This window comes from Triticum urartu, chromosome 2 (assembly GCF_003073215.2).
Source record: "Triticum urartu cultivar G1812 chromosome 2, Tu2.1, whole genome shotgun sequence".
In the NCBI taxonomy this organism is placed as follows: Eukaryota; Viridiplantae; Streptophyta; class Magnoliopsida; order Poales; family Poaceae; genus Triticum; species Triticum urartu.
The window spans coordinates 167,540,705-167,552,966 of NC_053023.1; positions in this window are offsets into that span (position 1 = coordinate 167,540,705).

The following is a 12,262-nucleotide window of genomic DNA, read 5'->3' on the forward strand; positions in this document are numbered from 1 at the left end:
TGGTCATTATGTATCTTTATTGCAGGCGTTACCAGTAACGTCCCCATCTTTATGTACCTTAAACCCTTTGTAACTGAGGGCGGGAGGAGTCTGGCGAACTCTATATAAGCCACCCCCTCCTCAGGGACAGGGGTTCGCACCCTCTCTAACACACACGCATATAATCCAGTCGACCGCCTCCGGGCTCCGAGACGTAGGGCTGTTACTTCATCCGGGAAGGGCCTGAACTCGTAAAACACGCGTGTACAACTCCTCCATAGTTAGGATCTTGCCTCTACATTCCTACCCCCCATTCTACTGTCAGACTTAGAACCACGACAGTTGGCGCCCACCTGGGGCAGGTGTCTTAGCGACTTGTTGGAGAAGTTGTGATTTTTCTGATCCCCATCAACATGGTTTCAGGCGGAGGTTTGTCCAAGGGCCACGAGATCCGTCTCGGTGCGCTCGTATTCATTGCCGACGACTCCCCTTGGCTCCAGGAAGCGCCACTCGACGTCGAGGCGCTCCCCGTCCGTGGGGCAACGCACTTTCGCGCGTATGTAGGATCGAAAGTATGTCTAGAGGGGGGTGATTAGACTACTTGACCAAATAAAAACTTAACCTTTTCCCATTTTAGTTCTTGGCAGATTTTAGCTATTTTAGGACAAGTCAAGCAATCATCACACAATTCAAGTAAGCATGCAAGGAGTATATTGGCAGCGGAAAGTAAAGCATGCAACTTGCAAGAATGTAAAGGGAAGGGTTTGGAGAATTCAAACGCAATTGGAGACACGGATGTTTTTCCCGTGGTTCGGATAGGTGGTGCTATCCTACATCCACGTTGATGGAGACTTCAACCCACAAAGAAAGGGTAACGGTTGCGCGAGTCCACGGAGGGCTCCACCCAAGGGTAACAGGTTGCGCGAGTCCACACAGGGCTCCACCCACGAAGGGTCCACGAAGAAGCTAACCACCCACAAAGGGTCCACGAAGAAGCAACCTTGTCTATCCCACCATGGCCATCGCCCACAAAGGACTTGCCTCACTAGCGGTAGATCTTCACGAAGTAGGCGATCTCCTTGCCCTTACAAACTCCTTGGTTCAACTCCACAATCTTGTCGGAGGCTCCCAAGTGACACTAGCCAATCTAGGAGACACCACTCTCCAAGAAGTAACAAATGGTGTGTAGGTAATGAACTCCTTGCTCTTGTGCTTCAAATGATAGTCTCCCCAACACTCAACTCTCTCTCATAGGATTTGGATTTGTGGAAAGAAGATTTGAGTGGAAAGCAACTTAGGAAGGCTAGAGATCAAGATTCATATGGTAGGAATGGAATATCTTGGTCTCAACACATGAGTAGGTGGTTCTCTCTCAGAACATATGAGTTGGAATAGTGTATGTGTTCTGATGGCTCTCTCCATGAATGAAGAGGAGGTGGAGGGGTATATATAGCCTCCACACAAAATCCAACCGTTACACACAATTTACCAATCTCGGTGGGACCGAATCAACAAACTCGGTCGGACCGAAAAGGTAAACCTAGTGACCGTTAGAGATTTTCGGTGGGACTGACATGCAACTCGGTAGGACCGATATGGTTAGGGTTTGGGCATAACGTAATCTCGGTGAGACCGATCACACAAACTCGGTGAGACCGAATTTGGTAATTAGCTAACCAGAGAGTTGGTCAGGCAAACTCGGTGGGACCGATTTGCTCTTTCGGTGAGACCGAAAAGTTACAAAGGGAAACACTGAATTTACATTGCAATCTCGGTGGGACCGATTCGCTCTTTCGGTGAGACCGAAAAGTTACGAAAGGGAAACAGAGAGTTTGCAATCCCATCTCGGTGAGACCGAGATCCCTATCGGTAGAACCGAATTGCTAGGGTTTGGCAGTGGCTATGACAAGTGAAACTCGGTGGCGCCGGATAGAAGAATCGGTAGGACCGAGTTTGGCTTAGGGTTTAGGTCATATGTGGATATGGGAAAGTAGTTGAGGGTTTTTTGGAGCATATCACTAAGCACATGAAGCAAGAGGCTCATTAAGCAACACCTCATCCCTCCTTGATAGTATTGGCTTTTCCTAAAGACTCAATGTGATCTTGGATCACTAAAATATAAAATGAAGAGTCTTGAGCTTTTGAGCTTGAGCCAATCCTTTGTCCTTAGCATTTTGAGGGTTCCACTTTCACATCCATGCCATGCCAATCATTGAGCTTTCCTGATTAGCTCAATGAGCTATATGTTGTTATGAATTACCAAAACCACCTAGGGATAGTTGCACTTTCAATCTCCCCCTTTTTGGTAATTGATTACAACATATAGATCAAAGCTTCGACAAATGATAATAAGCATGAAATATATCGTCGCTTTGAGAAGTATGTGACAAGTAAGAGCTCCCCCTAAATTTGTGCATATTTAAAATTTGCTTTGGACTGCAAATGCACAAGGAGTTAGAGTCATGGGTTACTCTTCCATGTCACATACATCTTGGTGGAGCGCTTAAAATGATAAGAATGAAATACATGCACTCATCACCAAGAATAGTGAATGATCACATAAGATAGATAAGATAATAGCAATAAGCAAGCATTAAGTGTAGCTTATGATCAAAACACATGATCATCAATGTCTCACAAGCAATGACATAGTATTTCAAGCACTCAAAAGCAAACAAGTTCGAAAAACCACCAAATAAAGCAAGAGAGAAAAAAACAACACTCTCTCTCTCGAAGCCTATGATCTATACATCTTCTCCCCCTTTGGCAACAAGTTACCAAAAAGTTCCTAGAAAATGCATAGTGCTAGATAGACGCTCAGGCTTGATCTTCTGGTGGTGGTGGAGTCCGGATCACTCCAAGGACGAAGGCTTCTGTAGACGCTGAAGTAGACGCTGGAGTTGGAGCTGAAGTAGATGCTGGAGCTGGTGGAACTGAAGCTGTAGCTGGTGCTGAGGTGGTGGCTCTTGTGTCAGCAACTGGCACGCAGACGACCTCGGACCTCGTGGCACTCTGGCAAAGGCATGAGTGGTAGTCCTGCCTCTCCTCTCCTGCGTGTCATCCTGGAGCTGCTCCACTGCAGTCTGAATCTCTGTCACCTTTACATCCAAGTCATAGAACTTTTGTTCCATGATTCTCTCTAGGCTTGCCTGGTTTTGAGTTAGGGTGGCTAGTCCTTTCTCAATCTGCAGGGTGGATGCAATCAGGTAACCAAGCTGCTCTTGTTTGGTCTTCAAGAAATACTCAGATGCCTCCTCTTGAGTTGGCATCTTGGCAGCTTTCTCCTTCCTTGCCTTCTCCTTCTTCGCTTGTGCTTGGGCAGACGATGGCTCATTCTCAGTCATGACAACTTGATTGTCCTCAAAATCTGGACGGATGGGCAGGTGTTCCTTATCCAATAAATATATGCCCGTGCCCATCTTAGAGTTGATGAGCTCCTGAATTTGAGGTGCATATCCACAGCTCCTCTTCTGATCTGCTGCAATCCTCTTGATAGTCTCTACTATGAGGCTCATGACCTTGAACTTCTGTGGCACATCAAAGACGTGAAGCAAGTTGATTGCATGGCCTCTGATCATCTTGTGATCTCCAGACTTGGGCAAGAGAGTGTGCCTCAATATCCAATTAATTGTTGGCAGCCCTGACAGAAGATAGTGCACTGAGCCAAATTTGAAAGTGTCAAGAGCTTCATTTGGAATTTCCTTGTACATGTTGGACATTAATTTGTGGTCCATCTTCTTCTTGGCATAAATGTCCAAGTCATCTGCTTGCTCCTCTGGGGCATTGATTAATTTTTCCCATTCCTCAACAGTTGATTGGTACCTCGTACCTTCAGACATCCATGTGATCCTTCCATTTGGGTAGAAGTGTGCTGTGGAGTAGAATTGCATGATAAGCTCCTCGTTCCATTTTGTGAGCTTCTGCCCAACAAAGTCTGCAACTCCACATGCACTAAAGCTATCATACACTCCAGGGTAGTGTTCCTCATTTTCCTTCATGTAGGTCCAGTCGACCCATCTCATGTCACAAACAATGGGCTTCTTATCTAGCAGCACTGTCTCATAGAAGTCCTGCTGTTCCTTGGTGTGAAATCTGTAATCCGTAGCAGTCCTTCTCCTTGAAGCATATGGGTCTGCTTCTCTCCACTTCCTCAGCCCTGAATCTCTCCTGAGCTTCATGTCCTCAGCCACAGGATGAGCATCGTTGTGGTCTGGGATATTGGGCTTGAGCTTCCTAAGAACTTGCTCTTCATCCTCTTCTTCAGCAACAGTCTCAGGCACTGGGGCCTTGTTCTTCTCAGCTGCAGGAATGCTCCTTGTATTCCTCTTTGGTTTTGGCTTGGAGGCAGCTTTGGGCTTAGATGCAGTAGCCCCTAATCTTATGGCATCACCCATCAGCTTGGGTGCCTTAGGTGCTGGTGCAGCTACCTCTTCTTCCTCTTCCTCTTCCATGATGGAAGCCTTTCCTAGCACTCTAGCTACGGTCTTCTTGACCCTTTCCTTCCTCTTCTTGCCTTCTGCAGCAACTGGCTCTTTGGGAGTGGGCTTCTCAGTTGAGGCTCTAGCCTTTGACATAGGCTGCCTGCCTGCTGGCCTTTTGATCTTTAACCCTGGCTTTGTGCCCTGTGCTGGCTCAACTCTCTTGGAAGTTGCTTCCTCTTCTGCCACATAGTCCTCATCCTCAGAATCTGAAGTTCTCTTCTTCCTCTGCCTGGTGGCAGCTTTTGGCAAATTGCTTGGGGTACTTCTGCTGCCATCATCTGAAGAGCTGGAGGGACTAGTGCCCTCACTCATGTGCACTTGCTGTTCTGACACATTCTGGCTGTCACTCTGATCTGACATGATGAACAAGCTGTCTGCTGACCCTGTGAATAGTTTATAGATGAGGTAGAATAGATGAGCATCACAAAATGCAGAGATTTTTGCAAATGAATGATCCAAAAACTTAGTTTTAGTTTCCCACTGAAATCATCTCGGATCTACCAATTTTTAAACTCGGTGATACCGAAGCAGTTTTGGAACCTAAACTAGTGAACTCGGTCAGACCGAGTCACAGTTCGGTGGCACCGAGACTGCTAGGGTTTCACAAAGTTCCAAAATCGGTCACACCGATAAGTACTTCTTGATCAGACCGAGTCTCACTTGTGCAATGGCATGAGCCAAATCGGTGGGACCGAGTTTTTCAACTCGGTGGGTCCGAGATGGTTTCGGCGGAAACCTAACCCTAAAATTTTCGAATCAAAACTAATCTACGAACGCATTGACTGGATAGGAGTGTTTCAATCGTGGCAAGAATCATGATGATCACAATGTGCTGAGAATTGGATTGGAGAATAGCACAAAGATCGAGTCCATACCCTAGCTCGGCGGAGACTCGCTACGGCGGCAACGGCGGGGCAGAATTCCCGTTGATGGCGACGGAGACCAACGACTGGAGGCGGCTGGCGGTGAGAAGACGATCCGAAGACCACGTTGGCAGAGCAGGCTATCGCGCGGGCGAAGGGGTTCGGAGAAATTTCCAAATTTTGCCCGTGACTATATATAGCCCGACCCTGTCGGTGTGACCGAGTGGAACAACTCGGTGGCACCGAGATTCATAACTGCATGCAGTTACTGAAACTCGGTGTGACCGAAATGTTCAAATTGGTTGCACCGAGATCAAAAACCTAGATCAACTTAATGATCTCGGTAGGACCGAAAGTGGGGTATCGGTCAGACCGAGAATCATAAAGAGGTTTTGGAAGTTTAAGTCTATGACGAATCGGGGACTCCGAGCGCTCCTCACACAGAGTGGTTCGAATCTGACTTGATCAAATTTTGTGATGTAGCATGAATAGAGTTTGAGACGAGAAAAGCATAGATAGCTAGAGGAGGTTCTTAGGCATTCTTGCATCCACTTGGCAAAAGGAAATAAAACCAAACAATCAAAACAACAAGTGGATGTCCTCGAATGAGTAAAATATGCAACCAGCATGCTCACACAATAAGATGGCAAATGAAATATGTGACAAGGCATGCACAACCAATTCTAGCATCTATCAAGCAATTTGCGATGACAAGGTCATCTATATATGAGTATATTGACTTAGGAGTCAAGTGAGAACACTTGATCATAGGTCATACTAATCGTTTAAGCTCAAGTGGGGTTACCACTTTTACATAAAGCATTGTTGTGTTCACATCTTTAGAGTTGCTTTAGCTCAAGTCTTAAAGTAAAGCTCCCCCTAGATGTGATATCCCCCCTTTAGAGGGATGAACTAACCTCGGGTTTTGTCGATGATGACTTCATGTAGTTGTTGAAGATGTGGATGCTCAATGTTGATGTAGATCACTTGGAGCTATCCATTTGAGTGAATTGCACTTTCAATACCTACATGGCTTAGTCCCACAAGGAACAAACAGGGATATCCATAGACATAGAGTGATGCACACACAATATGATGTCCATGAAAACTTTTAGGTTACCTTGTCCCTTGTCTTACCAACAAGAGGGTTTGTGTCTCCTTGAACTAGTGCAAGATGTGGAAGTTGATTGCACTTGTTCTTGCCAAAATGATAAGAGTGAAGTATGTTGGCGGAGTCACCCTCAAGAACTCTCTAGTTCTTCTTCTTTTGGATCCACACCATCTTGATGGGAATCCTTGGAGTTGTAGTCGTACTTGATGAAGTGGAACTTGAAGTAGTCTTGGGAATCCACTTGACTAAGGTCTTAGGAGCTTCTTCAAATGCGTCAATTTCCTCTTGAAGCTTGTCCTTGCCTTTTTGCTTGTAGTCTTGTGGTGGAAGATCATCTTGAGCTTGTGTCCCCTTGAAAGAAGTATCATACTTCTCTTGTTGAGGAACAAACTTTGTCTTGGGGTATTGATCTTCTTCCCACTCAACTCCATTGGCATTGAACTTTCGTTCAAAACCAACGCCTTGATTCTTCCGGTGCATTCCTTGCTTGCGCACAATTTCCTCGAATTGCTTGCTCCCGGCAAGGCTTTTGTACACTCCTTTCTCTATAATTCCCTTCAATAAGCTATTTTCTTGCTCAAGTGTAACTTGGCTAAGAGAGTCATTAGTGGAATCAAGAGAACTACTAGAAGCAACAATATTGGATTTAGCATGATCATTGTTACTGCTAGAGGAAGAATCTTTCTTGTTCTTGTTACTAGACTTGACTTGAGGCATGTAATTGGATAAGAGTAAACGCTTGGCAATGTAAGAAGAACTTTTCTTGCGGAGATCATCATTGATTGCTTTTAAGAACTCATGCTCTTGCTCAAGATTGAGCTTTTCAAAGCGTAATTTCTCATGAGCTCTTAAAAGTTCTCGATGATCTTCGAAGATAGTTTCATGAGCTAACTTAAGAGTGTTTAGTTCTTCAGTTAGAGCCTCAATCTTCTCCTTATCATTGTCATTCGTTTTATCTTGATTAGCATGATTAATTGACGTTTCATCATAGTATTCATCACTAGAGTTGTCAACAAGCAAATCATCACCTAACAAGTCATCTTCATCACTATTGAAATCAACATACTCGGGGTGTGTTACATTAGGACCTTTGGCCATGAAGCATCTTCCAATTCCTTCATTTGGTGAGTCAAATATGTCGTAGGAGTTGGTTGACACAAGTGCTAGACCGGCAACACCTTCATCTTGAGTATCTTCGGAGTCGGAGTGGCTGTCGGAGTCGGAGCCGGATACCCATTCACCAACATGAGCTTGATGTCTTCGTTTTGTGTAGCTCCTTGATGATTTTTCCTTCCTTTCCGAATCCTTGCTTCTCCGTGAGTATCTTCGTTCATAACGATCATCTCTACTCCTTCTCTCTCTTGGTGGTGATTCTTTGCTTCTTCTTTTTGGAGAATCTTCTCTTCTCTTGTAGGGAGCCGTACACTCATTGGAATAGTGTCCGGGTCTTCCACAACTGTAGCAGTTTTGCTCTCGACTAGAAGATCTTTTGTCATTGTAGAACCTTGACTTGAAGCTTCTATCTTTGCTTCTACTCTTGTAGAACTTGTTGAAGTTCTTCACCATTAAGCTCAATTCTTCATTGAAGTTTTGTTCCTCACTTGATGATGTAGGGGCTTCACATGAGGCTTTATAGGCACCACTTGATTTGTTGTGAAGTTCCTCTTTATCCTTAAGTGACATCTCATGAGCAACAATTCTTCCAATCACCTCCGTTGGCTTGAGATCTTTGTAATTGGGCATCATTTGGATCAATGTGCACACGGTATCATATTTTCCATCCAAGGCTCTTAGAATCTTCTTGATGATGAATCTATCGGTCATCTCTTCACTTCCTAAGCCGGCAATCTCATTTGTGATGAGAGCAAGCCTAGAGTACATTTCAGCGACACCTTCACCATCCTTCATTTTGAACTTGTCAAGTTGACTTTGAAGCACATCCAACTTGGATTCCTTGACGGAGTCGGTACCTTCGTGCATATCAATCAAAGTGTCCCAAATTTCCTTCGCATTCTCAAGATGGCTGATTTTTTGAATTCTTCGGGGCACAATCCGTTGAAGAGAATATCACAAGCTTGAGCATTGTATTGCAACATCTTCAACTCATCCGCGGTAGCTTCACGGTTTGGTTCTTTCCCATCAAAGAAGTCACCTTGCAAACCAACACACACAATAGCCCAAACGGCGGGGTTATGTCCAAGAATATGCATTTTCATTTTATGCTTCCAACTAGCAAAATTAGTACCATCAAAGTAAGGACCTCTACGGTGATAATTTCCCTCGCTAGACGCCATACTCTCCTAGGTTGTGAAACCAAGGCTATGACCACCAAAAGGTATGGAGATCAAAGCTCTGATACCACTTGTAGGATCGAAAGTATGTCTAGAGGGGGTGATTAGACTACTTGACCAAATAAAAACTTAACCTTTTCCCAATCTTAGTTCTTGGCAGATTTTAGCTATTGTAGGACAAGTCAAGCAATCATCACACAATTCAAGCAAGCATGCAAAGAGTATATTGGCAGCGGAAAGTAAAGCATGCAACTTGCAAGAATGTAAAGGGAAGGGTTTGGAGAATTCAAACGCAATTGGAGACACGGATGTTTTTCCCGTGGTTCGGATAGGTGGTGCTATCCTACATCCACGTTGATGGAGACTTCAACCCACGAAGGGTAACGGTTGCGCGAGTCCACGGAGGGCTCCACCCACAAAGGGTAACGGTTGCGCGAGTCCACACAGGGCTCCACCCATGAAGGGTCCACGAAGAAGCAACCACCCATAAAGGGTCCACGAAGAAGCAACCTTGTCTATCCCACCATGGCCATCGCCCACACAGGACTTGCCTCACTAGCGGTAGATCTTCACGAAGTAGGCAATCTTGTCGGAGGCTCCCAAGTGACACCTAGCCAATCTAGGAGACACCACTCTCCAAGAAGTAAAAAATGGTGTGTAGGTAATGAACTCCTTGCTCTTGTGCTTCAAATGATAGTCTCCCCAACACTCAACTCTCTCTCATAGGATTTGGATTTTGTGGAAAGAAGATTTGAGTGGAAAGCAACTTGGAGAGGCTAGAGATCAAGATTCATATGGTAGGAATGGAATATCTTGGTCTCAACACATGAGTAGGTGGTTCTCTCTCAGAACATATGAGTTGGAATGGTGTATGTGTTCTAATGGCTCTCTCTTCGAATGAAGAGGAGGTGGAGGGGTATATATAGCCTCCACACAAAATCCAACCGTTACACACAGTTTTCCAATCTCGGTGGGACCGAATCAACAAACTCGGTCGGACCGAAAATGTAAACCTAGTGACCGTTAGAGATTTTCGGTGGGACTGACATGCAACTCGGTAGGACCGATATGGTTAGGGTTTGGGCATAACGTAATCTCGGTGAGACCGATTACACAAACTCGATGAGACCAAATTTGGTAATTAGCTAACCAGAGAGTTGGTCAGGCAAACTCGGTGGGACCGATTTGCTCTTTCGGTGAGACCGAAAAGTTACAAAGGGGAAACACTGAATTTACATTGCAATCTCGGTGGGACCGATTCGCTCTTTCGGTGAGACCGAAAAGTAACGAAAGGGAAACAGAGAGTTTGCAATCCCATCTCGGTGAGACCGAGATCCCTATCGGTAGAACCGAATTGCTAGGGTTTGGCAGTGGCTTATGACAAGTGAAACTCGGTGGCGCCGGATAGGAAGAATCGGTAGGACCGAGTTTGGCTTAGGGTCTAGGTCATATGTGGATATGGGAAAGTAGTTGAGGGTTTTGGAGCATATCACTAAGCACATGAAGCAAGCGGCTCATTAAGCAACACCTCATCCCTCCTTGATAGTATTGGCTTTTCCTAAAGACTCAATGTGATCTTGGATCACTAAAATATAAAATGAAGAGTCTTGAGCTTTTGAGCTTGAGCCAATCCTTTGTCCTTAGCATTTTGAGGGTTCCACTTTCACATCCATGCCATGCCAATCATTGAGCTTTCCTGAAATAATCATCTTGGAATAGCATTAGCTCAATGAGCTATATGTTGTTATGAATTACCAAAACCACCTAGGGATAGTTGCACTTTCAGCATACGTCCGTGGCGTCCTCCTACGGCAGCCGTCGACTCAGTATCGGTCGGCTCCCATGCCGACCTCCCTCCCTGCAGCCCGCCGAGGCAAACGCTCTGGTCGGTCGAGGCTTCAGCGGTGGGTGAGGCATGCGGTGGCTCACCAATCGGCCACCCCCAGGTCGCGGCAATTGAGCCCGACGAAACTCTCTACGGCCTGTTCGACTGGCTCCATGGAGACTGCATCCGAGTGCGACAGCAGCGACCCCGTGGCAGAAGTTTTGATGGCCAATGGACCATGTAGTCCTCCTGGCTTCACCCGCGAGGACGGAGGCAATGGTGGCGGTGATCCGTCGCGTGTCCACGAAGAGTACCGACCCGAACCCCTCTCTTCGCAGAGGAGGGAGGAACTTCGCCGCCGGAACATGGATGCACTTCACACTCCCATCGCTGGAGAAACCCCTGAGGCCCAGGCCTTGGAGGAGGCGCGTCTGGCCAACTTGGCTGAGCGCACTCGACTGGATAACCTCCAGAACGCACTCGACGAGCGTGCTCGGCAGCGTGCTCCCGAATCCAGTCGACGTCAACTTTTCCACCTTCGACTCAGGTATACCGAACTCCAATCCAGAATCTCGCAGCTGCGGCCCGAATAGCGGAGTCAATTCAACCTTCCCAGTCAGAAGCTGGTCGAGGTTTGGTGCAGATCCGGGCCTTGCTCCGAGCCGCGGGAGAGCAGAATACAGTAGTATCTCAGTCACGGAATAGGATTCACAGCAGATCTGTGGTTGCAGACACAGTCCAGTCGGCTCACAGCCCAAGATCGCCCCCGAGGCATGAGGGACGTGGAGACCGACGAGATCAGTACAGAAACCGTGAGCAATATGATCATCGACTCGATCACGATGATCGTCGTCGAGTGCCCACGCCTTCCCCAAGGAGTGGATCATACGTGCCTCGACAGCAGGATGATAGACGCCCTCACAGTGGTGGGCGAAGGATTCCTGTCGACCCCAGGGAACTGGGCTTTGATGCGAGATCTATTCTCGTTCAGGGTCTGGTCGACAGAAACAGAGCTCACAGAGAAAGCCCCGACAGAGATTTTCCAACCAACAGCAGAGTGCATGTCTCAGGCCCAGAGTGCTTCAGCAGAGCCATCAGGGCCGCAGTGATTCCTCCCAACTTCAGGTTGGCGACTGGAGTCAATAAGTTCACTGGCGAGTCCAAGCCTGACACTTGGCTTGTGGATTACCGAGTGGCTGTACAGATCGGTGGTGGCAACGATGAAGTGGCCATGAAGCACCTTCCTTTGATGCTAGAGGGCTCGGCCAGGGCGTGGCTGAATCAGTTAGCTCCTAGTAGTATTTATACTTGGGAAGATCTTGCTCGAGTATTTGTCAGAACATTTGAAGGTACTTGCAAGCAGCCAGCAGGGTTGACAGAACTACAGTGTTGTGTTCAGAAACTGAATGAAACTTTGAGAGATTATATCCAGAGATGGATCACGTTGCACCACACAGTGGAGAATGTCTCAGTTCACCAAGCAATTTGTGCCTTCAAAGAAGGCGTTAAGTATCGGGAGTTGAATCTGAAATTCGGTCGAACAGGAGATATGACTCTAACTCGGATGATGGAGATTGCCACCAAGTACGCTAATGGTGAAGAAGAAGACCGACTCCGGAGTGGCAAGCACAAAACAGTCGCCCACGAAACCGGAGGGGGGAACTCCAGTCGGAAGCAAAAGTGCAAAGCCGAGCCAGCTGCTCCTGGAGAAG